Below are 25,868 nucleotides of genomic sequence, written 5' to 3' on the forward strand. Positions count from 1 at the left end.
CCCCCTAGTGACCAGGCCCTTTTTTACAAATCGGCACTTCACAACTTTAACGGTTTATTGCTCGGTCATGCAACTTGGCACCCAAATGAATTTTACCTTCTTTTCTTCTCACAAATACAGCTTTCTTTTGGTGGTATTTGATTGCTGCTGACATTTTTCATTTTTCCGATATTAATCAAAATAGGCCGCAATTTTCAAAAAAAAAAAAAGTATTTTTAACTTTCTCTGGTTAAATTGTTCAAATATAATTACATTTCTATACAAGTTTGTGTCAGAATTTATTGTGCTACATGTCTTTGATTAAAAAAAAATCCAATAAGTGTATATTTATTGGTTTGCGCAAAAGTTATAGCGTTTACAAACTATGGTACTAAAGTGTGAATTTCCGCATTTTGAAGCAGCTCTGACTTTCTGAGCACCTGTCAAGTTTCTTGAGGTGCTAGAATGCCAGGATAGTATAAATACCCCCCAAATGACCCCATTTAAGAAAGAAGACACCCCAAAGTATTCGCGGAGGGGCATGGTGAGTTCATGTATGATTTAATTTTTTTTCACAAATTAGCGGAAAATGACACTTTCTGAGGAAAAATAAAGTTTCCATTTATGCTAACTTCTGGCACAAAAAAAAATCTCCCAGAGACTCACTATGCCCCTCAGTGAATACCTTGGGGTGTCTACTTTCCGAAATGGGGTCATTTGTGGGGTGTGTTTACTGTTCTGGCATTTTGGGCGGGGCTAAATTGTGAGTAACCCTATAAAGCCTAAAGGTACCCGTTGGACTTTCGGCCCCTTACGCACCTAGGCTGCAAAAATTTTTTACATATACCCATGCTGGGTGAGAGAAATATCTCTGTAAAAGTCAACTTTTCCAATTTTTTTATACAAAGTTGTCATTTTACAGAGATATTTCTCTCACCCAGCATGGGACCCCATTTTGGAAAGAAGACACCCCAAGGTATTCCGTGAGGGGCATGGCGAGTTCCTAGAATTATTTATTTTTTGGCACAAGTTAGCGGAAAATGATTTATTTATTTTTTTATTTATTTTTTCTTACAAAGTCTCATATTCCACTAACTTGTGACAAAAAATTTAATTTTACATGAACTCGCCATGCCCCTCACGAAATACCTTGGGGTGTCTTCTTTCCAAAATGGGGTCACATGTGGGGTATTTATACTGCCCTGGCATTTTAGGGGCCCTAAAGCGTGAGAAGTCTGGAATATAAATGTCTAAAAATGTTTACACATTTGGATTCCGTGAGGGGTATGGTGAGTTCATGTGAGATTTTATTTTTTGTCACAAGTTAGTGGAATATGAGACTTTGTAAGAAAAAAAAAAAAAAAAAAAAACTATTTCCGCTAACTTGTGCCAGAAAAAAAAAAAATCTTCTATGAACTCGCAATGCCCCTCAAAAGTGATCTTTATAGCGCCGCAGCGATTTTACTGTGTTTTTGCAGTGATCAGAATTTTTTTTATTTCTGTCACTGCGGTGGGGCGGACTGAACGCAAGTGTGTGCACAAGATCAGGCCTGATCGGGCGAACACTGTTTTTTGTAGAGCCTATAGAACATGTCCTATTCTTGTCCGCAATTGCAGACAAGAAAAGGCAATTTCTATGTAGTTCTGGCAATGTGCAGATCCGCAAAATGCGGAAAGCACATTGATGGTGTCCGTGTTTTGCGGCTCCGCGGTGTCCATGTTTTGCGGATCCGCAAAACACATACGGACGTCTGAATGGAGCCTTACAGGGGGGTGATCAATGACAGGGGGGTGATCAGGGAGTCTATATGGGGCGATCACCCCCCTGTCATTGATCACCCCCTTGTAAGGCTCCATTCAGACGTCCGTATGTGTTTTGCGGATCCACAGATTCGTGGATCCGCAAAACACATACGGACGTCTGAATGGAGCCTTACAGCGGTGTGATCAATGACAGGGGGGTGATCAGGGAGTCTATATGGGGTGATCACCCCCCTGTCATTGATCACCCTGTCATTGATGTAAGGCTCCACTCAGACGTCCGTATGTGTTTTGCGGAGTCTATATGGGGTGATCAGGGGTTAATAAGGGGTTAATAAGTGACAGGGGGGGTGTAGTGTAGTGTGGTGATTGGTGCTACTTACAGAGCTGCCTGTGTCCTCTGGTGGTCGATCCAAGCAAAAGGGACCACCAGAGGACCAGGTAGCAGGTATGTTAGACACTGTTAACAAAACGGTGTCTAATATACCTTTTTGGGGTTAAAAAAAATCGCATCTACAGCCTGCCAGCGAATGATCGCCGCTGGCAGGCTGTAGATGAACTTGTTTACCTTCCGATCCTGTGAACGCGCGCTCCTGTGCGTGTGCGTTCACAGGAAATCTCGGCTCAAGCGAGATGATGCCGATCGGCGTTAGTGTGACCTGGGAGAGCCGCCGAAATCACGCCAGGTGGCAGGAGGTTAAAAGTTTCAAGTAAAAATAAACAAAATCTTAATTTTCCCCAAATAAAGTTAAAAGAAATTGGTAAAAAATAGGGGGGGGGGGGGGAAGTAGACATATTAGGTATCGCCGCGTCCGTATCGACCGGCTCTATAAACATATCACATGACCTAACCCCTCAGATGAACACTGTAAAAAATATAAACTGTGCTAAATAAACCATTTTTCGTCACCTTACATCACAATAAGTACAACAGCAAGGGATTAAAAAGGCGTACGCCCATCAAAATAGTACCACTCTAACCGTCACCTCATCCCACAAAAAATGAGCCCCTACCTGAGACAATTGCCCAAAAAATAAAAAAAAACTATGGCTCAGAATATGGCGACACTAAAACATCATTTTTTAAGTTTTAAAAAAGCTGTTATTGTGTAAAACTTACATAAATAAATAAAAAGTATACATATTAGATATCGCCGCGTCCGTATCGACCGGCTCTATAAAAATATCACATGACCTAACCCCTCAGGTGAATACCGTAAAAATCACAAAAAGTGTAATAGCAAGCGATCAAAAAGTCATACGCACCCCAAAATAGTGCCAATTAAACCGTCATCTCATCCCGCAAAAATCATACCCTACCCAAGATAATCGGCCAAAAACTGAAAAAACTATGGCTCTTAGACTATGGAAACAGTAAAACATGATTTTTTTTGTTTCAAAAATGAAATCATTGTGTAAAACTTACATAAATAAAAAAAATTGTATACATATTAGGCATCGCCGCGTCCGTGACAACCTGCTCTATAAAAATACCACATGATCTAACCTGTCAGATGAATGTTGTAAATAGCAAAAAAAAAAACAGTGCCAAAACAGCTATTTCTTGTTACCTTGCCTCACAAAAAGTGTAATGTAGAGCAACCAAAAATCATATGTACCCTAAACTAGTACCAACAAAACTTCCACCCTATCCCGTAGTTTCTAAAATGGGGTCACTTTTTTGGAGTTTCTACTCTAGGGGTGCATCAGGGGGGCTTCAAATGGGACATGGTGTCAAAAAACCAGTCCAGCAAAATCTGCCTTCCAAAAACCGTATGGCATTCCTTTCCTTCTGTGCCCTGCCGTGTGCCCGTACAGCAGTTTACGACCACATATGGGGTGTTTCTGTAAACTACAGAATCAGGGCCATAAATATTGAGTTTTGTTTGGCTGTTAACCCTTGCTTTGTAACTGGAAAAAAAATATTTAAATGGAAAATCTGCCATAAAGTGAAATTTTGAAATTGTATCTCTATTTTCCATTAATTCTTGTGGAACACCTAAATGGTTAACGACGTTTGTAAAATCAGTTTTGAATACCTTGAGGGGTTTCGTTTCTTAGATTGGGTCACTTTTATGGAGTTTCTACTCTAGGGGTGCATCAGGGGGGCTTCAAATGGGACATGGTGTCAAAAAAACCAGTCCAGCAAAATCTGCCTTCCAAAAACCGTATGGCATTCCTTTCCTTTCTGCGCCCTGCCCAGGGGCGTAACTGTCAGGGAAGCAGGGGAAGCAGCTGCTTCAGGGCCCTGAGCTTAGAAGGGGCCCGGGAGCAGTAGCAGGGGTGTCAGCAGGGCAGGGTTGCATGTACTATGATGTAGACTTCTGGCCTCACAGGCAGCAGGCAGCATATAGTGGAGGGCCGCACTGAAGATAACAGCAGCTCTTGTCAGCAGCAGCTTATGCTGCTACCTTAAAAAATCTCCCTGGAGCAGGGCAGTAGTGCTCTTTGCTCTGCTGTCAGTGTCTAGTCAGGACAGAGTGAGGGGGGTGGGGGGCGGGCCTGCACTGCTCTCTGAGGAGGAGACACCCAGCCATGTGCTCGGGGGGGTTAGAAACTCTTCTGGATCCTCCACAGCCTGACAAATCCATCTAGCCTGCATAAAAGGCAAGTGTTTGTATGTGAAAGGTGTGTGTGTGATTATCTATCTATCATCTATCTCCTATCTATCTAATATACTGTATATATATATATATATATATATATATATATATATATATATATGTAACAGAACCTAGTTATCTAACGAGTGGAGGCATTTGGTGGAAATTTCAATGCATAACATGCATATGTGAAATGAGAAACAGGCCTAAGACTATATAATGAATGTCTGTGTATATTTATGCATTCAGCCCCATACTGAGGATGCATAGGGGAAATACACTGCCCAGTGGATGCTATTCCTGTACTTGCTTGAAATTGGTTATGCTATTTTATTCTGTGTATTCAAGTAAGCAAGAGTTCACATCTTCATTTCATTTTCGGTTCTTCTGATCCGTCAGAAGAACAGAAAAAAAGGATCCTGTAAACAAATGGCTCCTGTTGCATCCGTTATGCACATTTGGCATCCGTTTGAGCCATTTTTACCTGAGATCCGTTTTTTAGACAGAAAGAAAACTCCTGTACGCAGTACTTTTTTCCGTCTGATAGAACAGATCTCAGAAATGGCTCAAACGGATGCCAAATGTGCATAATGGATGCAGCAGGATCTATTTGTTTACAGGATCCTTTTTTTTTTTTTTTTTACAAGATACATCCAGTTTAGTTTTTTTTTCCCGTTCTTCTGACACATCAGAAGAACGGAAAATGAAACGGAAATGTAAACTCTCCCTAATTATATTTGTTTTGAGTACTTTTTTTTGCATTTTTCTTGTAATTATGGTAACAGACCTTTTATTGGCATTGTATAGTGTGTATAGCTGTAATATTGTGAAAGGCAGGAGCGTACCTATAGTGGAAGCAGGGGACGCAGCTACTGCGGGGCCTGAACTCAAAAGGGGCCCACCTGAGATGAGGACTAAATTGTAAAAGGGCCCCCACAATAGTATTATATACAGTGACATGATATGCAGTATATGTGTGGGAAACAGACGAAGTCACAGCAGGGCCTGGTCTGAGTGAGTGATTTTGACTAGCTGCAGGACTGGGGCTTGCATAGGGGGAGGAGGGGTTGTGAAGAAGTTGCCCATGGGGGGGGGGCCCATTCAATAATTTGGTGGGGGGCCCAGTCAGTTCTAGTTACGCAACTGGCCTTGCCGTGTGCCCGTACAGCAGTTTACGACCACATATGGGGTGTTTCTGTAAACTACAGAATCAGGGCCATAAATTTTGAATTTTGTTTGGCTGTTAACCCTTGCTTTGTAACTGGAAAAAAAAATATTAAAATGATAAATCTGCCAAAATGTGAAATTTCGAAATTGTATCTCTGTTTGCCATTAATTCTTGTGGAACACCTAAAGGGTTAACAACATTTGTAAAATCAGTTTTGAATACCTTGAGGGGTTCAGTTTCTAGAATAGGGTCATTTTTGGGTGGTTTCTATTATGTAAGCCTCACAAAGTGACTTCAGACCTGAACTGGTCCTTAAAAAGTGGGTTTTTGAACATTTCTGTAAAATTTAAAGATTTGCTTCTAAACTTCTAAGCCTTGTAACGTCCCCCAAAAAAAAATATATAATTCCCAAAATGATGCTAACATGAAGTAGAGATATGGGGAATGTAAACTAATAACTATTTTTGGAGGTATTACTATGTATTATAGAAGTAGAGAAATTGAAACTTGGAAATTTGCAAATTTTTCCAAATTTTGGGTAAATTTGGTATTTTTTTTATAAATAAAAATGAATTTTTTTTACTCCATTTTACCAGTGTCATGAAGTACAATATGTGACGAAAAAACAATCTCAGAATGGCCTGGATAAGTCAAAGCGTTTTAAAGTTATCACCACTTAAAGTGACACTGGTCTGATTTGCAAAAAATGGCCTGGTCCTTAAGGTGAAATAAGGCTGTGACCTTAAGGAGTTAAAGAAGCACTTAACAAATGTTATGGAGAAAGCAAAAAGCCGCATTCCAGCGAAAAGGGGAAGAGGGAAGTTTGTCACTTTCCTAAGTAAATCAACTATAACAAAGTTATTTGTGATTATTGGTGACATGCTAAAGGAGAAAATAGTAAAAGAAGTGGAGAATTCTGGAATGTTTTCAATTCAAATGGACTCCACACAAGATGTGTCAACTCATGATCAGTGTGTCATTATTGTTCGGTATGCTGGTGATAAAGTTAAAGAAAGATTACTACATCTTGTTACAGTTGAAGTTTCTAGCAGTAAAAACCTACATACCATACTTACTGAATCACTATCTGTTTTAGGACTTAATCTTGAAAAGTGCATAGGTAATTCTTTTGACGGGGCAGCCAACATGAGTGGAACTTACTCAGGCTTGCAAGCATTAATGAAGGAGGTTCTTCCTACACACATTCACACATGGTGTTTTACGCACATGTGCTTAACTTAGTTATTGGCGATGCAAGTACTGTGTTGTTCCAGCAGTCAGTCTCTTTGGGCTCCTTAGCACCCTATCAACATTTTTCAATAAATCATACAAAAGGATGAAACTCTGGGAAGACCAGATGGGGGAAAAAAAGACTGGCAGTTCTAAGCTTAAAAAGCTAGAACATATTGGCAGAACAAGGTAGTCAACCAGAGCTAGATGTCACGGAACCATGAACCAGACGTACAACAAGAGATAAGAGAAAATAAGAAGGCTTTATTGAAAGTCCAAACGGATGGTGAAACCGAGCAGAGTCTTAGCGAAGCCAGAGGTCAGGAACCAGAAGGGTAGTCAGACGAAGCCAGGATCAGGAACCAGCAGGGTAGTCAGACGAAGCCAGGATCAGGAACCAGCAGGGTAGTCAGACGAAGCCAGGATCAGGAACCAGCAGGGTAGTCAGACGAAGCCAGGATCAGGAACCAGAAGCAGCAGCAGTCTAGAAGCATGTGAACACAAGAGGACCAAGCAAGGAACTGAAGCCACAGACCTCCTATATATCTGAGCTAGGCATCCAGCTCCTCCCAGTGGGAAGGAGGAGCCGCAGGGTGGAAGGCTACAAGAAACCCAGAAACCAAGATGGCCGCCAGCACATGTCAAACGAAGGAGAACAGCAAGAAGGTAAGACCATGACAGTACCTCCCCCTTAAGGGCCCCTCCTCCGCGGAGCACAAAACGGTTTCTGAGGGAAGCGTGCGTGGAAGGCTCGGAGCAAGGCAGGAGCATGGACATCTGCGGAGGGAACCCAGGAACGCTCCTCTGGACCATAACCACGCCAATGGACCAAAAACTGCAACCGACCGCGGACCAGGCGTGAGTCCAGGATATTGCTCACCTCATATTCCTCACGATTGCCCACTTGGACCGGACGAGGCCGAGGAACCGAGGAAGTGAAACGATTACACACCAGTGGCTTCAACAGGGAGACATGAAACACGTTGGAGATCCGCATGCCAGGAGGAAGCGCAAGGGCATAGGCTACCGGGTTTACCCTGCGAAGCACTCGGAAGGGACCAACAAAGCGAGGCGCCAGCTTGGGAGTGGGCACTCGAAGGTTGAGGTTGCGGGTGGACAACCATACACGGTCTCCGACCTGGTAGGAAGGAGCAGGCGCTCGTCTGCGATCAGCCTGGAGTCTCTGGCGCTGCGCAGAGACCTCAAGGGACTTCTGGATCTGTACCCAAGAAGCACGTAGGACGGAAAGGTGATCCTCCACAGCCGGAATATCCTGGGGAGAGAATACCTCCGGTAACACGGCAGGTTGGAACCCATAATTGGCCATGAAGGGAGACGTCCCAGAGGAAGAGTTCACCGCCGTGTTCCTGGCAAACTCAGCCCAAGGCAGGAGGTCAACCCAATTGTCTTGGTGATCGGAGACATAGCAACGAAGGAATTGCTCCAAGGCCTGATTGGATCGTTCTGCGGCCCCATTGGACTGAGGGTGGTAGGCCGAGGAGAAGGAGAGATGAATCCCCAACTGGGAGCAAAAGGCGCGCCAGAACCTGGACACAAACTGACTCCCCCGATCCGACACAATCTCCTTGGGCAAACCGTGCAACCGGAAGACCTCCCTGGCAAAAATCGTGGCCAACTCTTGTGCAGAGGGTAACTTCTTGAGAGGAACACAGTGGCACATTTTGGAAAACCGATCCACAATCATGAGAATGACCGTATGGCCTCGGGATGCAGGGAGGTCCACAATGAAATCCATCCCCAGGTGTGACCATGGGCGCTCCCCGGTAGCTATGGGTTGCAGAAGGCCCAACGGAAGGTGCCGAGGGGACTTACTCTGGGCACAAACGGAGCATGCCGCTACATATGCGGCGATGTCGGAACGTAGGGAAGGCCACCAGAACAGACGTGAAACAGCCCAGGACAGCTGATTCTTTCCAGGATGCCCCGCGGTCTTGGAGTTATGGTAGGTTCGCAACAACCGAGTGCGCAACTCCTCAGGCACAAAACATCTGCGTTGGGTCTCCCAGAGGGAGCACCAGATTGAGCCGCCAAAATCTGCTCACCCAGGGGAGAGGTCAGGCTGGTGCGAATGGCGGCCAGGATCTGATTCGGAGGTATGACCGAAGTCGGAATCGACTCCTCCCTGGACAGCTCGGAGTACTGCCGTGATAAGGCATCCGCCCTGATGTTCTTGGAACCGGGTAGGTAGGAGACCACGTAATTAAAACGTGACAAGAACAGAGCCCATCTGGCCTGACGTGGTGTCAATCTCTTGGCCTCAGAAAGGTAGGTCAGATTCTTGTGGTCCGTCAGGATGAGAACCGGAACCACCGAACCCTCGAGCAAGTGCCTCCATTCTTTAAGGGCCTGCACGATGGCCAATAACTCCCTGTCACCAATCTGATAGTTGCACTCCGCGGAAGACAGTTTCCGGGAGTAAAACCCACAAGGAAGCAGAGGACCCTCTGGTGTTCTACGCTGAGACAGAAGGGCGCCTACTCCCGTCTCAGACGCGTCCACCTCGAGGACAAAGGGCAACCCAGGGTTGGGATGCGACAGAATCGGAGCCGACACAAAGGCGGACTTTAGGGCCTCAAAAGCTCGGATGGCCTCGAGCGGCCAGACCTGGGAATTACTGCCCTTCCTGGTCAGATCCGTGAGAGGCTTGGCCAGCATGGAAAAGTCCCTGATGAACTTCCGATAATAATTGGCGAAGCCCAAAAAGCGCTGCAGGGAACGAAGACCACTGGGCTGGGGCCACTGTAAGACAGCCGAAACCTTCTCAGGATCCATGGAGAACCCCTCAGCGGAAATGATGTAACCTAAGAAGGTTACCTGGGATCGGTGAAATTCGCATTTCTCAAGCTTACCGAACAGCTTGTTCTCTCGTAACCGTTGCAACACTCGTCTGACATCCAGAATGTGGGCCTCCATGGATTCAGAATATACCAAGATGTCATCCAAATAGACCACCACACACTGCTGCAACAGGTCACGGAAAACATCGTTGATGAATTCCTGAAAGACTGCGGGCGCATTGCACAACCCAAAGGGCATAACCAAGGATTCATAATGACCGGTCCTGGTGTTAAACGCGGTCTTCCACTCATCGCCCGCCTTGATCCTTACCAGGTTATATGCCGCCCTCAGGTCGAGTTTGGTAAAGACCGTGGCCCCTTTAAGGCGATCGAACAGCTCGGAAATCAAGGGTATCGGGTAAGTGTTCTTGATCGTGATGCGATTGAGACCCCTGTAATCGATGCAAGGCCTCAACTCACCGCCCTTCTTTTTCACAAAGAAAAATCCAGCCCCTGCCGGGGACGAAGATTTGCGAATGTGTCCGCGTGAAAGCGCCTCCCTCACGTACTCCTCCATGGCCTCATTCTCCGCTACCGACAGTGGATAGACTTTGCCACGAGGAGGAACGGCACCAGATTGTAACTCTATGGCACAATCGTATGGGCGGTGCGGAGGTAGGGCAACCGCGCGCACCTTATCGAATACATCCCGGTACTCCTCGTATTCAGGAGGCAACAGAGAGTCCGAGGAAGTACACAGCAACTTGACAGACCCATGGATGCAACTAGCCCCACACTGCGGTGACCACGAGAGGATCTCGACCGATCTCCAATCGAAAGTCGGATTATGCTTCTGGAGCCAGGGGTACCCCAAGACCACCGAGTAGTGTGGAGACGAAATAACCTGGAGGCAGACCGACTCTCTGTGAACGGCCCCAATGGCTATCCCCACTGGAAGGGTCTCATGAGTCACGTGTGGCGGCAGAAGGGGTCTGCCGTCTATCGCCTCAAGAGCCAGTGGGGAACCTCGAGCCTGCAGAGGAATGGAATTGGCGGCAGCGAACACACTATCAATGAACAAACCACCAGCACCAGAGTCCACCAACGCCTGGGTCGTCACCGAGCCCCCGACCCAGGAGAGGACAACAGTGATCAGTGGTTTGTCAACACGGGAAACCGGGGACGAGGAGACTCCACCCAAGATCTGCCCCCGACAGGATCTCAGGTACGAGCGTTTTCCCGGACGGTTCGGACATGCCAACCGAAAATGCCCACCGAGACCACAGTACATGCATCGGCCCTCGCGTCTCCGGAGTGCCCTCTCCCCCTCGGACAGGCGAGCAAACCCCAGCTGCATGGGTTCACCCCCAGACAAGTCATCCCCAGGAGGCGTGGGAGGAGAGGGAGGCACGGGTGGGACAGCAAACGTAGGCACCAATCTGTTAGAAGACCTCCGCAGGTTCTCCTTAAAGGAAGGTCTCTCCCTGAGTCTGGTGTCAATCAAAATCAGGAAAGAAATAAGAGACTCGAGCTCAACTGGTAGGTCCTTAGCTGCAACCTCATCCTTCAAGGCATCCGAGAGACCATGAGAGAAAGCAGCGACCAGAGCCTCATTATTCCAGCCCACCTCTGCTGCCAGAGTACGAAACTCAATGGCGTATTCAAGTACGGATCGTGAACCCTGTCTGATGGACATAAGGAGCTTCGCAGCAGAGGCAGCACGAGCCGGCACATCGAATACCTTCCGAAGAGAAGCAACAAAACCGGAAAACTCGGCAACCACTGGATTGTTGTTCTCCCATAAAGGGCTGGCCCAGGCCAAGGACTTGTCCGAGAGCAGCGAGATCAAGAAGCCCACCTTTGATCTCTCAGTGGGAAAGGCATGTGGCAGCAACTCGAAATAAATGCCCACCTGGTTAAGGAAACCTCGGCACTGAGTTGGCTCTCCCCCAAAGCGCTGTGGAAGAGGGGCAGAACCAGTCATACCCCGAAACACCGCAGGCGCAACAACAGGTGTCGGGGTAGACTCTGGCGCAACAACCGGAGCGGCAGTAGGAGCGAGCCCAGGAGCGACAACCGACCCTTCGGCAACGGGGGCGAAATGAGCCGTGCGTTCAAGCAGGGTTTGCAACGCCACAGCGAACCGAGCCAACAGGTGATCCTGCTGATCAAGTCTGGCAACCAGCGTGGGTAGCGAGGATGGCCCTGTACCGTCAGAATTCATGGCTTGGTCCTAATGTCACGGAACCATGAACCAGACGTACAACTAGAGATAAGAGAAAATAAGAAGGCTTTATTGAAAGTCCAAACGGATGGTGAAACCGAGCAGAGTCTTAGCGAAGCCAGAGGTCAGGAACCAGAAGGGTAGTCAGACGAAGCCAGGATCAGGAACCAGCAGGGTAGTCAGACGAAGCCAGGTTCAGGAACCAGCAGGGTAGTCAGACGAAGCCAGGATCAGGAACCAGCAGGGTAGTCAGACGAAGCCAGGATCAGGAACCAGAAGCAGCAGCAGTCTAGAAGCATGTGAACACAAGAGGACCAAGCAAGGAACTGAAGCCACAGACCTCCTATATATCTGAGCTAGGCATCCAGCTCCTCCCAGTGGGAAGGAGGAGCCGCAGGGTGGAAGGCTACAAGAAACCCAGAAACCAAGATGGCCGCCAGCACATGTCAAACGAAGGAGAACAGCAAGAAGGTAAGACCATGACACTAGAGCACTTTGAAAGTTATTTCGAAGCTTTGACGATCATTCCAAAGAGTTATGCTCCGATCTCTTAATTATCTTGAAACAAGTAAGTGAATCCCCTGATTTTCGAACCTCTGTGCGCCACGAAGCTCTGAAATTAGGTGAAAACCTCTGCAAATTTGAAACCATCCTGGTAGCTTTTACCTTTTTTCGTATTTTTGACATTACTACCCCTGTATCAGATTATTTGGTCTTGATTTCATCCAGGCATGGAGAATGGTGGATGATGCTATAAACCGTTTGAAAAAAATATGTAGAGATTTTGCTGGAGTTTTGCAGTCGGCAACTCATTTTATCGATTTAATAAATGAGAAGTTGGCAACTGAAAACATTTGTTTGAGGGGCGTGGCCTGAGCATGGAGCTGTGAACAAGCATTTTTCAGAGCTCCCGGACCCTGGGCCCTTTTACCTGCTTCTAAAAAGCAACGATTTCGCTGCAACTGCCCTGAAAAGAATGGTCAGACATTCGGGCTGCCGAGGGTCCACATATATGGCCTCGGAACCTCACATTGCGAGGTACTTCTCCTCCACGCCGGCCCCCATGCCAGAACCCTCCAAAATGGCACCGATGGAGGAAGAATCAGCAGAGCCGTCCGCTCCTTTGAACCAGGCTCCCAACTTACCGGCTCTTACATAGTCGGTCTCCTCATTGCAGCTGTCTCTACCTACTGATCGGGCTGCAGTGACTTCTGCAACCATAGGTCACACTTACCTTCCAGGCAAGAAGTCATATGTACAGGCAGCCTTATGGTCCAAGATGGCGCCCGAGGGAGCGCAAGAGATGACTGCTCCCGCCTCCAAGGACTTTGTACAGGACCTTACCAAGCCGACGTCCCAGCAGTTGTCCCATGTGCCTTTTGTTTCAGCCTCCGGAGACCCGTATTCACAGCTCTTTGTGACCACTCCTGGGTCCATGGACACAGACGAACCCTCCACACTTACCCCGGTGAGTGAGATGCCCTGTGATGCCGCACCTAGGCCTCGTGCCGGTGTCTTGTCGGCTTTGTCTCATCTTCTCTGTCGATCTGAGACTCTGGCCCCACAGTCTGGTGATATCCAGCCATGTACACCTCAGCTACAGGCCCAAGGCTACTCACCGGCCGCAAATGGGGATGATCGGCCCTCTCAGATTCTGCCAGTGGATCTCCCCTCTACCTCGACTATTTTCCATTCCTCAGCCGTTTCTGATTCCTCAGAGGCTTCATCTTCTGCCTCCTCTTCTCAAGGTAGACGTTCTAAGCGTCTAAAGCTAAGGGATATATGGTCACTCCTTGGTACGCTCCCTACTAAAACAGATCTGGAGGCTATCATACAAAGGGTCGAGGCCAAACACGATCAGGCTATAGCAGAGGTCAAGGCTGACCTAACAGATATTTCTACTAAGCTGACTTCACAAGCTCAAGTTTCAAATGAGCTGGATGCCCGTCTTACTAATGTGGAAACAATCATTACCTCGCAACAGGCCTTAAACAGACACCTACTTTTGCAGCTAGATGACCAAGAAAACAGGGGCCGATGTAATAATATCAAGCTACGTGGGATCCCTGAAGAGGTCTCAGCCACAGAATTACGGAAAGCTGTGTCCGCTATCTTCAACTCTCTTCTCTCCAGACGTGAGGAGTCCAAAATAGAACTGGATAGAGTACACAGGGTCCTTAGCCCTAGGCGTTCAGAGAACTCTGCTCCATGCGACGTCTTATGTAGAGTTCACTTCTTCAGAGAAAAAGAGGAACTTTTACAAAGAGCCTGGAGACAGGGCCCTATAATATTCGCTGGATCACAGATTCAAATCCTACCTGATGTATCTAGGAGAACCTTGCTTATGAGGTACTCTCTCAAACCTCTCCTGCAAGTTATTACCAATGCTGGGGCCACTTATCGTTGGGGCCACCCGTTCCACCTAGACGTCCGTAAAAATGGATCCAAATTTGCTCTACACTCCCCGGACCAGGCGGGAGAGCTTGGTCAGTTTCTGGACAGCCCACCCATCTCACTACCGGACTGGCTTGACGTTCCAGTCTTCTCATCTCCAGCAACTTGGCCCCCACCACGACTGAGAAGTGGACCCCAACTAGACCATCCCCAAGTTCCACAATCTCCAGGACATGGGACTCTCTCTCAAAAATAGTTCCGGATCCTATGGGTTGAGAAGAACCCTTGTTATGTGACCTACAATACCTTGTATTGTACTAGATAGGATGTAGATACAGAGAACAGAGTGTGGTACTGACACGTTCGACAGGGTGTTTTTTTTTTTTTCTCTTCCGTTGGTAGTTGTTAATAGTCTCCCACTGTTCTCTGTGTCTCCTTTCTTAATTCTCTTATCGTTGTCTGAATATGTCTGGGCCTGGAAAAAGGACGCTTTCTAGATAGCTCTCCTTCACCCCTACTAGGACTGTGAGTCTTGGTTCGCTCAAATTGGGCTTATCATGAATCGCATAGTGGATAACATTTTCCACAGTTTTGTTTAATTTTGTTTTATCTGATTTGGATTAGCCGGTTTAGATATTTGACCTTATAGGCATATTTGTCTTTCTTTGATTTAAATTTTGTGAACTGTCCACCTATCCTTTTGTCTCTTTTTCCTCCCCCCCCCCCCCGTTGTCCTTTTTTCCTCATCTTGCTATTTTACAGGCCCTGACTATGTCTGATATTACCTTTGCGTCAATCAACGCCAATGGGCTGAATAAACCTGAGAAACGTTCCTCCATTCTCCGGCTCCTGTGGTGTAAAAAGGTACAAATTGCCTTCATTCAAGAGACTCATTTTTGCAGGGATGCTATACCAAAGTTTAGTTCCCCCATATACCCAGATGCTTATCATAGCTGTTACAATGTATCAAAATCAAGAGGTGTGAGTATCTTTATTGCTAGATCCACCCCCTGGGAATTTCTGGACACTAGTTCAGATGCCACTAGCAAGTTTCTGTTTGTCAAGGGTCATATCGGAGGTCATGTGTACACCTTGGCTAACATATACCTGCCCAATACTAAACAATTGAGGGCCCTATCTGGAATTCTATCTAAATTTAGATGGTTTTGCAGAGGGCACACTTTTGGTCGGAGGAGATCTATCTGTCGCTTTGGACCCACTTGTAGATGTTTCTAAAGGGAACCTCTCATCTAGCCTACTCCTATATCCATCGCATTAAAAGTCTTCTTCATACTTATCAGCTAGTAGACGTATGGCGAGCAGTTAACCCAGATGCTAGGGATTTCACTTACTACTCTACAGCCAGAGATGTCTACTCCAAATTGAATTATTGTTTACTGAGACACTCGGCAGTTCCACTCATCGCCTCATCCTCAATTGATCCTATAACATTTTCAGATTACGCCATGCTACATGTCTCCTTGAAATATCCTCTCCCGTCTCCCAGATCTTGGCAATGGCGCCTTAATGAGTCGCTGTTGCAGGATTTGGAAGTTTCTCAAGAAATTAGTTTAGCTCTATCTCACTATTTTGAGGAAAATCAAGTTAAGAGGGCACTGGAAATTTCTCAGATCCTGAAGGAAATTGCCGATCTGGAGCAGGTTCATAAACGTTCCCATGCGCAAACCGTTCGTTCAGCTCTTTTAATGGCCAGGGGTGAACTTAAAGACAAACTAGATATTCGTACGAAAATTATCCTCTCGAGGGGTAGAAGAAATTTTTTCGAATATGGTAATAAATATGGTAGACTGTTGGCCAGATCATTACGTGAACAAAGAGCGAGGAATTATGTCCCTCGAATTGCGCCTCCACGAGGCCATGTTCTGAATAATCCAGATTCCATAACAGAGGCTTTTGCCCACTTCTACCAGAACCTATACAATCTCCCACAGTCTAACCAAACTAGCCTTGGTAGCCATGCGTACATACCTGACCAGATCAGGTCTACCCAAACTCCCGAGAGAGGCTTGAGGGTCTGACTGGCCTGATCACTACTGAAGAAATTGAAGAGGCACTAAAATCAATGCAGCCTAGTAAAGCACCGGGCCCTGATGGCCTTCCAGCTTCATATTATAAGAGATATCTCCCCTTCTCCAGATTATTCTCACCAATGCCTTGAATAAAATAGGCTCGGGAAACCCCATCCCCAAAGATATGTCGCATGCACATATTACTGTAATCCACAAGGAGGGTAAGGATCGACTGCCTGTGCTAGTTACCGCTCCATCTCGCTACTTAATGTTGACATTAAGTTATTTGCGAAGGTATTGGCCACACGTTTAGCCCCTTTCCTGTCCGATCTTATACACATCGATCGGGTGGGTTTTATTCCTTCAAGGGAGGCGAGAGACAATACCACGAAAGTGTTGAACTTGATCCTTCATGCTAGGATACAATGCTCTTCCCTTTGTCTCTTATCCACCGACGCCAAAAAGGCGTTTGACAGAGTGGGATGGCCTTGGTTACTGGCAGTGCTAAACCATGTGGGCATTGAGGGTCCGTTGTTATCATGGATCCGCTCTCTTTATTCCTCAGCCTCGGAGTCCACAAAGGTTACTGGTGTGCTCTCGCCCCCCTTTGATATCAGGAATGGTACCCGCCAAGGGTGCCCTTTATCACCCTTAATTTTGTTCTTACCCTGGAATCCCTACTTAGGACAATCAGGAAAAACCCTGACATCTCGGGTTTGGTAGTGGGCGATCAGGAGTTCAAGATAGCGGCCTATGCGGATGACTTGATGTTTATGATTACCAAACCTCGGATCACCTTCCCTAACCTAATAGCTGAATTTAGGACGTTTCATAACCTATCCAATCTGAAAATTAACTTACAAAAATCTGAGACTCTTAATATATCCCTACCAAACTCCCTTGCAACTGATCTAGCGACTTGCTTCCCGTTCAAGTGGACGACAGGTGCCATTAAATACTTGGGTAAGATGATCCCCAAGGATCTGAAGGAGATGTATTCCAGGAATTACACCCCTCTCTTGAGTCGGATTAGGGAAGACCTTAAGAGATTGTCCAAAGGCCTATATACATGGTTTGGTCGTTGTGCTATCTTTAAAATGAATGTTCTCCCGCGTCTGTTGTATTTATTTCAGACTCTCCCCATCCATGTACCAGCTAGTTTCTTTAATACTGCACACCGTGACCTTTTTAAATTCATTTGGGCAGGGAGGAACCCGAGACTAACCAGATCCCTGCTACATGTTCCGAGGGATAAGGGAGGGTTAGGGATACCTAATTTACAGAAATATTATGCTCCTTCTATGCTTAGGCGGGTGGTAGACTGGTGCCGACATGCTCCATTCAAACAATGGATCTCCATTGAACAACTCTCATCCCAGACCCCACTGGCTCTTTTACCATGGACTGATAGAAAAACCCCCTCTACAATTTCTACTCACCCTATCATTGGGCCAACTTTACTTCAATTCCACAAATACCAACACATTCCCATGATCTCTCCAACACCATCCCCAATGTTTCCTGTCCTGGGTCATCCTGACTTCCCGGCAGGTTGTTCAGGGGGCCCATTTGTACAATGGCGATCGAGTGGTAGATGTTGTGCGCCTTTCTTTAGAACCTCCGGACGGTGGTTCACATACGCTGAACTATGGGGGCTGTCTGACCCCTGTACCCTCGGACCATGGAGATCTAGGCAATTACATCACTTCCTTTCCTCTATCCCCTCTTTGATAGAGCTCTTACGCCATTTAAAAAAAACATGCATAGGCTCAGGAGTATACCGCCATTATCTCTCAGAACTCTACAAAGCGCTGGTAATGCCCGAAGCGGATTTCTGCCCTCCCTACACTGAAAACTGGATTCAGGATTTGCAAGTTGATATCTCCTCCGACCAATGGTCCAAACTGTTTCAATTGGCTCATAAATCCTCCATTGCCAGTAAGTATCAGGAGGCCAGCTATAAAATACTATCAAGATGGTATTATGTTCCGACCCGTCTCCAGAGAATGTTTCCGACAACGTCCCCTTTATGCTGGCATTGTGAAACATCTTAAAGTTCGTTGCTTCATATTTTCTGGCAGTGTGACAAAGTCAAACATTTCTGGGAATCAATCCATAAAACCTTGGCAACTATTTTCTCTTTTCCCGTACTAAACACGCCAGGTTTTTTCTTATTATTTCTCTCGGATTTACCCCTGAGCTTACTCCGTCGGTCCTGCCTGCGCCATTTGGTCATTGCAGCCAGGTCCTGCATCCCAGTGAAATGGAAGTCTCCTATTCCACCATCCACTGAGCTTTGGGTAAAGAAAGTGGAAGAGATCCGGAGAATGGAGGAACTAACGGCGTCCTTGAAGAACAATCGTAAAGCTTTTGTTTCTACTTGGACTCCTTGGTTTGTCTTCCAGGGCTCCTTGGAATACCAATCCTTACTGGCTTGAAGTGTTTATTCCTATCATTGTCACTTGCTTAGCCTTATTATTGTTCTCTTTTACCTTATGTGGCCTACCCTTCCTTTTGTGGGTTTGTCTTGTCATCCCCCCTGTATTTGTTCAGTCTTATTATGATTCTTCCCCTTTTTGTTTTTCTTTTTTCAAAATGCTGGATTAAGTCCTAATGTTTTGAACCGCTCAGAGTGGTTGTATTTCTTTCTCATGTTGGTCCTTCAATATGACGGCGGTCATACCTTACATATATTTGGACCTTGATGACAGGATGTTAATGTGTTACTTATGACTTTTTATTAGCCTGGTGCCATCACATCTATCATGTTATATGTGGATTAACATGATGTAACCTTAACCATATTCTTGAAAACTCATAAATAAAGAAAATAAAAAAATAAAGAAAACATTTGTTTGAATAGGAGCTTTTCAGACCTAAGATCCACAAGAAAAGCAGAAGGTACTGACAGTATGAAACATTTTGAGATTTATTGCTACAATGTTATCGTTGACAATGTTACAGAGAGTGTGAAGTCAAGATTTTCCACTCATGGAGAACTTTACAAGCACATTTCTTGCTTTGATCCCAATCAGTTTGAGAAAATACTGGCCTCTTCAGACAAAATGCAGTTGAATGTTATTTCAGAAGCAGTACCAGTAATAGACCCAGTTGCTCTAAGTGAAGAACTAATCTCATGTGCCTCCAGCTACTAAAATATCCATAAAGGCTTGTTGGATGGCAGTGATGATGAGGAGAGTGAAGAATTGGTTTCAGATTTGGAAGAGCAACATACCAGCTTTAAATCTGAGCCATCTACTTCTACGGCTTCTGTAAAGAAGGACTCCTGCAAGAACTGCATGTCTTGTGCTTTCAAACTACTGTATCAGTACCGATTGTGTTCAGGGGCATTTGATAATCTCTTACCAATATTTAATTACACTGAGCACTATACAGTGTAGCTCTTTATTGCTTTTGTAACATGTAGGTCAGAGATTCCTATTTGTTAAAATGTGTTTACTTTTAATGAGTTTCTTGTATGTGTGTGTATTTTACAGACATTTGTTTCCTAATATTCTGTGCAGGATTTGTTCTAAATGTGCTGTCAACCATTCAAATGTTTACAATTTTTACAGTGTTTTTTCATGATGCACTTTTTCTTTTTTTAAGATGCACTTTTTTTTTCTTTTTTTAAGATGCACTGTAATGTGTTGAAATTGATGCTCACATTTAGCTAATAGGAAGAGATTAGCGGTATTTTTTGTGATGTAAGTTTTTAAATTCTATATTTTGTTATCTTATTGAAATGTTCAGCTAAGAAGACATTTGTTACACCTGTTATATTTTGTTAATTTATTAAAACCTTCATTTTGGAAAGGTACAATTGTTGCACTTTATTTAATGTAAGTATTTCTAATTATTTTTTTAATTAGTAAACATTTATTTTGGACACTCTTGTTAACTAGCATAGCTGGTTTTAGCTAATCCGGGCCTGACTTTTACTGGGAGTAAGCAAAGAGCTGGGTGGGTGCTTACTCCCTACGATCCACTCCGGGGTTTATACCTGGCCCATGTCCACGATTGCATTTAAAAGTCAGCAGCATGAGGCAGGGTGTGTCTGGATGGGTGAGGGGCTACAGATCATAGAGTGCAAGGCACATGTGAAGAAACACTGCCCTGTGGACTGATTACCTGACCTGGCTGCGGTCCGGCTGTACTGAACTGTAAGTTTGCTGGAACAAGCAATAAACCGTGTTGAAGAGTTTGTTGTGTCCCTGCCTTTCTTCAAAACTGGTCATAGGAGCCCATGGCATTACAACATATATGTTTATATTTGTATGTGTGGTTTGGGGGGGGGGGGGGCCAGGTACATTCTTTGCACAGGGGCCCTCTGCTGTCAGTGTCCGCTTCTGTAACTATGGTATCACTATTCTTGATTGGCCAGCAAACTCAACTGACCTAAATCCCATAGATAATCTATGGGGTATTGTCCAGAGAAAGATGAGAGGCACTAAACCCAACAATGCAGACGAGCTGAAGGCCGCTATCAAAGCTTCCATGACACCTCAGCAGTGCTACAGGCTGATCGCCTCCATGCCAGGCCATATTGATGCAGTAATTAATTCAAAAGGAGCTCTGACCAAGTACTGAGTGCATATACTGTACATAATTTTCAGTACGCCAACATTTCTGTATTAAAATTATTATTTTTTTAATTCGTCTTACATAATATTCAAATTTTCTGAGATACTGACTTTTGAGTTTTCATTAGCTGTAAGGCATAATCATCAACATTAACAGAAATAAACACTCTAAATAGATCTGTGTGTAATGAATCTATAGAATATATGAGTTTCACTTTTTGAATTGCATTACTGAAATAAATTAACTTTTCAATGATATTCTAATTTATGCACTAGTAATTACTGGAGCAGTGGCTTTCATGAATCGCTGATAAGTGGGGGTGCTGGGTGTCGAACCCCCACCAATCTGATATTCATGATTTATCCTGAGGATTAGTCATCAATATTTATATCCCAGACATCCCCTTTGAGAATGCCTGAAAGATGGCTGTTATTGAATCAGCATGTCGTTGGCAAAAAAGAAAATTTTCTTTTTTACTCGTTTTATTAAACATGTATGGCATATATATATGCCAGGCCAAAGTAAACACTGACGACCAAAAATCTCAATAACAATAATAAATACAGAGTGAAAAGTATTGCAGTTGTATAGAATCATGGCTGAAGGTGGAGCAGTTGAGCATTCAGGGTACTAATGGAAGGTACTGTGAAGAATACCATACTTTCTGAAACTTTTGCTTACAACCACTGTTTTTAAGTACAACATTTTCAAACATTACAGTGTGATTTACTAAGGCTTTCCATTGAGTGAGCCTGGGAGGGCGATCCCCCATCCAACGCAAAGCTATTGCGGGCCATAAATAATGTATCTCTCAAAAAGATTCTATCATGATATGGCCATAATACTTCAGACAAAATGCCCAGGAGACAAACCTCTGGGTCAGGATGGACTGGGCGCAGTAGGGCTCTCAAAAGGGTATCTACTACCTCCTTCCAGAATGAGCTCACATAACTAGATGTCCATATTAGATGCCAAAAATCCACACCACGCCTATGACAATTAGAATGTGAAAGACGGCCCATTCTGTAGAGCCTATTTGGGGATAGATAGCAATGGTGCCGAAGAAACCACTGTATCAGCTTGTTATTAACAGATGGGGAAAACAGCAAGCGGGGATTCCATTGCCACTATCGAATATTCACTTGGTAGCTGCTAGTAATGGTGCAAAAGACAATCTAGAATCAAACAGGTAAGTATACAGCTTGAGAATTCACAGATTATCCCTCATAAAACATAACCTTTATTAGGATCTATATTAATAAAACACCCAAAAATTAACAATCCAAAATAACAACTAGACAATTTTATCATGGTCAAATGTGGTTTGGAGGGGGAGGGGTCGCTCCAGGGGGAAATCTAGAAATTATACATCTAGATCCCAACAGAATCAACATCAGTCTAGACAAATCAGCTTGACAAAGGCTCCATTGAGAGAGCTGAAATGCTGCATTGCTGTTGGGTGTAATAAAATCCACCTTTTTCACTTGAAGACCGGAGTCCTACTATCATTTTTCTGCTTCACAACAGAATCAACATCAGTCTAAATATCTCCCGTGACAATGGGGATATCAGGACCTCTCGTCAGGGGGGAGCCGGTAGCAATAGAGAGGGAACAGCTAAGTAGATGATCGAAAAATGCTCCGGCACTCAAGGACGTTCTGTGCAAAAAATCCCGGTCTTTATTAAATCTTCACCAAAATACAGGTACAGACAGCAACAGTGACACGAGAACCCCACTGCTCCCCACGATCTACGCGTTTCGAACGCTGTCGTTCTTACTCAGATCATGAGTAAGAACGACAGCGTTCGAAATGTGTAGATCGTGGGGAGCAGTGGGGTTCTCGTGTCACTGTTGCTGTCTGTACCTGTATTTTGGTGAAGATTTAATAAAGACCGGGATTTTTTGCACAGAACGTCCTTGAGTGCCGGAGCATTTTTCGATCATCTACTTACCACTGGACTGGCTTGAGTCCGCCCCGTGCACCGTTGCATAGGATCGGAAGGTGAGCTGGCTGTAACCTTTTTCTTATAGGGAACAGCTAACACAACAACTTCCTCTGGAAAAAGTATCTTCATCTTTATCTTCCTCTTCTTCCTCCCACGATGTCAACACAACAGCTTTTTTAGGCCAGCTTACACATTAAGGGATCACGTACAGGCATTCCTTCAATAAGACAGGAAACACTAGCAAACAATTTAAATAAATCAGTGGTCTTGAATCTCTCTGGGATCACCATGTCTAAAAATGAACTGGCTATCCTGGCAAAGGGTGTATTCTATGTTCCCACTACCTGCTTTAACATCTTTGATTGGGTGAAAGACCTCCACCTATTTACTAGGAAATTGAGATGGAAAAAAATGTTTAGGTCCTCGAATAAAAAGAGATGTGAGGAACTAGGACTTCAACTCAGTGATCTTGCAGGTTTTGAAGATCTGGTACAATTACTAGATGAGAATAAACGTCCAAGGGGACAGGGCCCTTTCATTAATCTCAGGAACAAAAGTAATAAAATGCCCCCCAAAACATTGGGGGAGGCCAATATTGATTTGTTCCTGAAATTGGTAACTTGAGATTTAGAACTAATAGAACCTCCCCAGTATTATAGGAATTATACATCCACTGAGATGGAGGCCCTTCAACAACTGAGCAAAAACTAAAATCTGATAATAAAACCTTCAGACAAGGGCGGGAATATTGTAGTATTAAATCTTCAACAATACAAAAAAATGTGCTTATCACTATTATCGGATTCTAAAAGTTATGGATTACTTAAATCTGATCCCACTGAAATATTTTTACAAGAACTTACTTACCAGATGCTGCTGGAGGCCCTTGAGGGGAGACTCATTGATGGTAAGGAATATGATTTTTTGCTATCTACAACTCCTAGGGTTTTACAGTCTTCCCAAGATTCATAAAGAAACTAACCCCCTCAAGGGCCGACCTGTAGTATCAGGTATAGGAAGCTTAACTCAGTGTGCTGGCTCCTATATTGATCGAGTCCTTCGTCCCTTTCTGGTTGCTCTACCATCTTACCTAACAGATACCACTGACTTACTGAAGCGGTTGGAGGGCATAATCATTGAACCCAATTGATGTAGAGGCACTCTACACTTCAATTCCCTATGGTAAAGGCTTGGCAGCAGTGAAGTATTTTTTGGATACTAGATCTATCGAATTGTTTAAACACAATCACTTTGTTATCCAACTTTTAAATTTTATACTCGCCCATAATTACCTTGTGTTCGATGGTCGTTTTTTCCACCAGCTCAGGGGCCCCACAATGGGTAGCCCATGTGCGCCCACTTATGCAAATTTGGGCTGGTGGGAAGACACCATCGTATTCTCAGAGTCCATGACCCACTGGACCAAATACATCCAGTTATAGTCGAGGTTTATAGATAATATTCTGTTGCTGTGGTCCGGAACTGAGGAAGGATTCACATTGTTTATGGAGGAGCTAAATGTGAACCATATAGGTTTATTCTTTACTTTTGAATTGCACCATGATTCTATCAATTTTCTAGACACATGGATTCAAAGGCGCGAGGACAACTGTATCAAAACGACCCTATACTGTAAAAAAACGTTGACAAACAGCTTACTAAGATGGGAGAGTGTGGCGAAACCAACCTCGCCACTGGGTTTTGGAGGGGCCTGGCTACCAGCCTCTTGCCCCAGGATTATGGGCCCTCTCATCAGCCCATGCAAAACTTAAACCCCATGGCGATTTGACTGTGTTTGTGGCATCTGAGCGCTCAGATCCAAGCCATATGGGGACATGTGGGGTTTTGAGATGTGTGACAGAACCATCTGTCTGTGTAATTGTATTTTATGTTATGTGAGGGTACCCAGTTAGCTCATTTTATTGTATTCATGTTGTCTGAGTGCCATTCACCTAATAATATGCACTCAGACTTGAGCTGTCTGGGAATATGTTAAATGTCTGTGTATTGAAAAGGGTTGTGACATTGTATGTTTAAATGGTGATTTCTGTCCTGTTGTCCGCACATGTGTATTGGCGATTTCCCTTTGTCCTGAGAGATAATTGGATTACTCCCCGGTTGTCTCCAGGACAGAGAGGAGGAAACCATGATGCATTGTGGGGATGTGTTGTAATATATTGATTGGTTGTATTTCAAAACCCTGTGGGCAGTACTATGTTTTTGGTTTGTGAATAAAAGAGGCTGTATGTGAAGTACAGTCAGTTCCTGTTTTATCCTTCATCATGTTGAGGCTGATGTTTGTGTAACTGATCGACGCTGGGGATTGCTATACGCTGGGAGATTTGCTATACTCCCCTGGCTATAACTACTAGCTCTTGTAAGAGATTGTTCCTGGTTCCTGCTCATTTTTTTTGCCCACTAGGCCACAAATCCGTGAAAAGAAAAAAACAAGGAGAGGCTGTAGAGCAGGTCAGCGCAAAAAGAAAAATTCCTACCCCTCGCAGCCAACATTGATTTCCCAACCGGACCTATCACCCCTTTCCCATGGCATCTTTAATCTGTCTAGCCACATACTAACACCCAATGAGATTGCAGTACTCTCAAAAGGACTGTCATTTTGTCCCACCAGCAAAATCAAAGAATTTGATCTCTTTCTCGACCTTAACCGATATATCAAGAAACTTACCCTCAAAAGGCACTTTAAGATAAAAGAAAATCGTAATATTGGATCCAATGTAGAACCCAATACTATATCCCCTGACACGGAACAGTCTGTAGCCCCACCCCCACTACCCTCTGGTCTTAAACCACCTTCAACCTTTTATCCCATTCACCATAAGGGAAATTTCCTCGATACATTTTATTCTGCGGTCTCAAATGACTTTAGGGATATTAACCTGAAACCAGCAACAAGGCAGAACATGAAACCATCAGAGAAACTAGCTCTGAAAAAATTACAACTTGATACCGATCTAGTTATTAGAAATGCCGACAAGGGGGGGGGGTTGTCATTCAAAACCGTACAGACTATGTGAAAGAAGCCCTTAACATTCTTTCCAATGATAAATATTATTTACCGCTTGAGTGTGACCCTTCTGATACTCATCTAGGAGAGTTCCAGACTTTAATAAAATCTGGGGACCTCTGTTT

This window comes from Bufo bufo, chromosome 2, assembly GCF_905171765.1.
Source record: "Bufo bufo chromosome 2, aBufBuf1.1, whole genome shotgun sequence".
NCBI classification, from domain to species: Eukaryota; Metazoa; Chordata; class Amphibia; order Anura; family Bufonidae; genus Bufo; species Bufo bufo.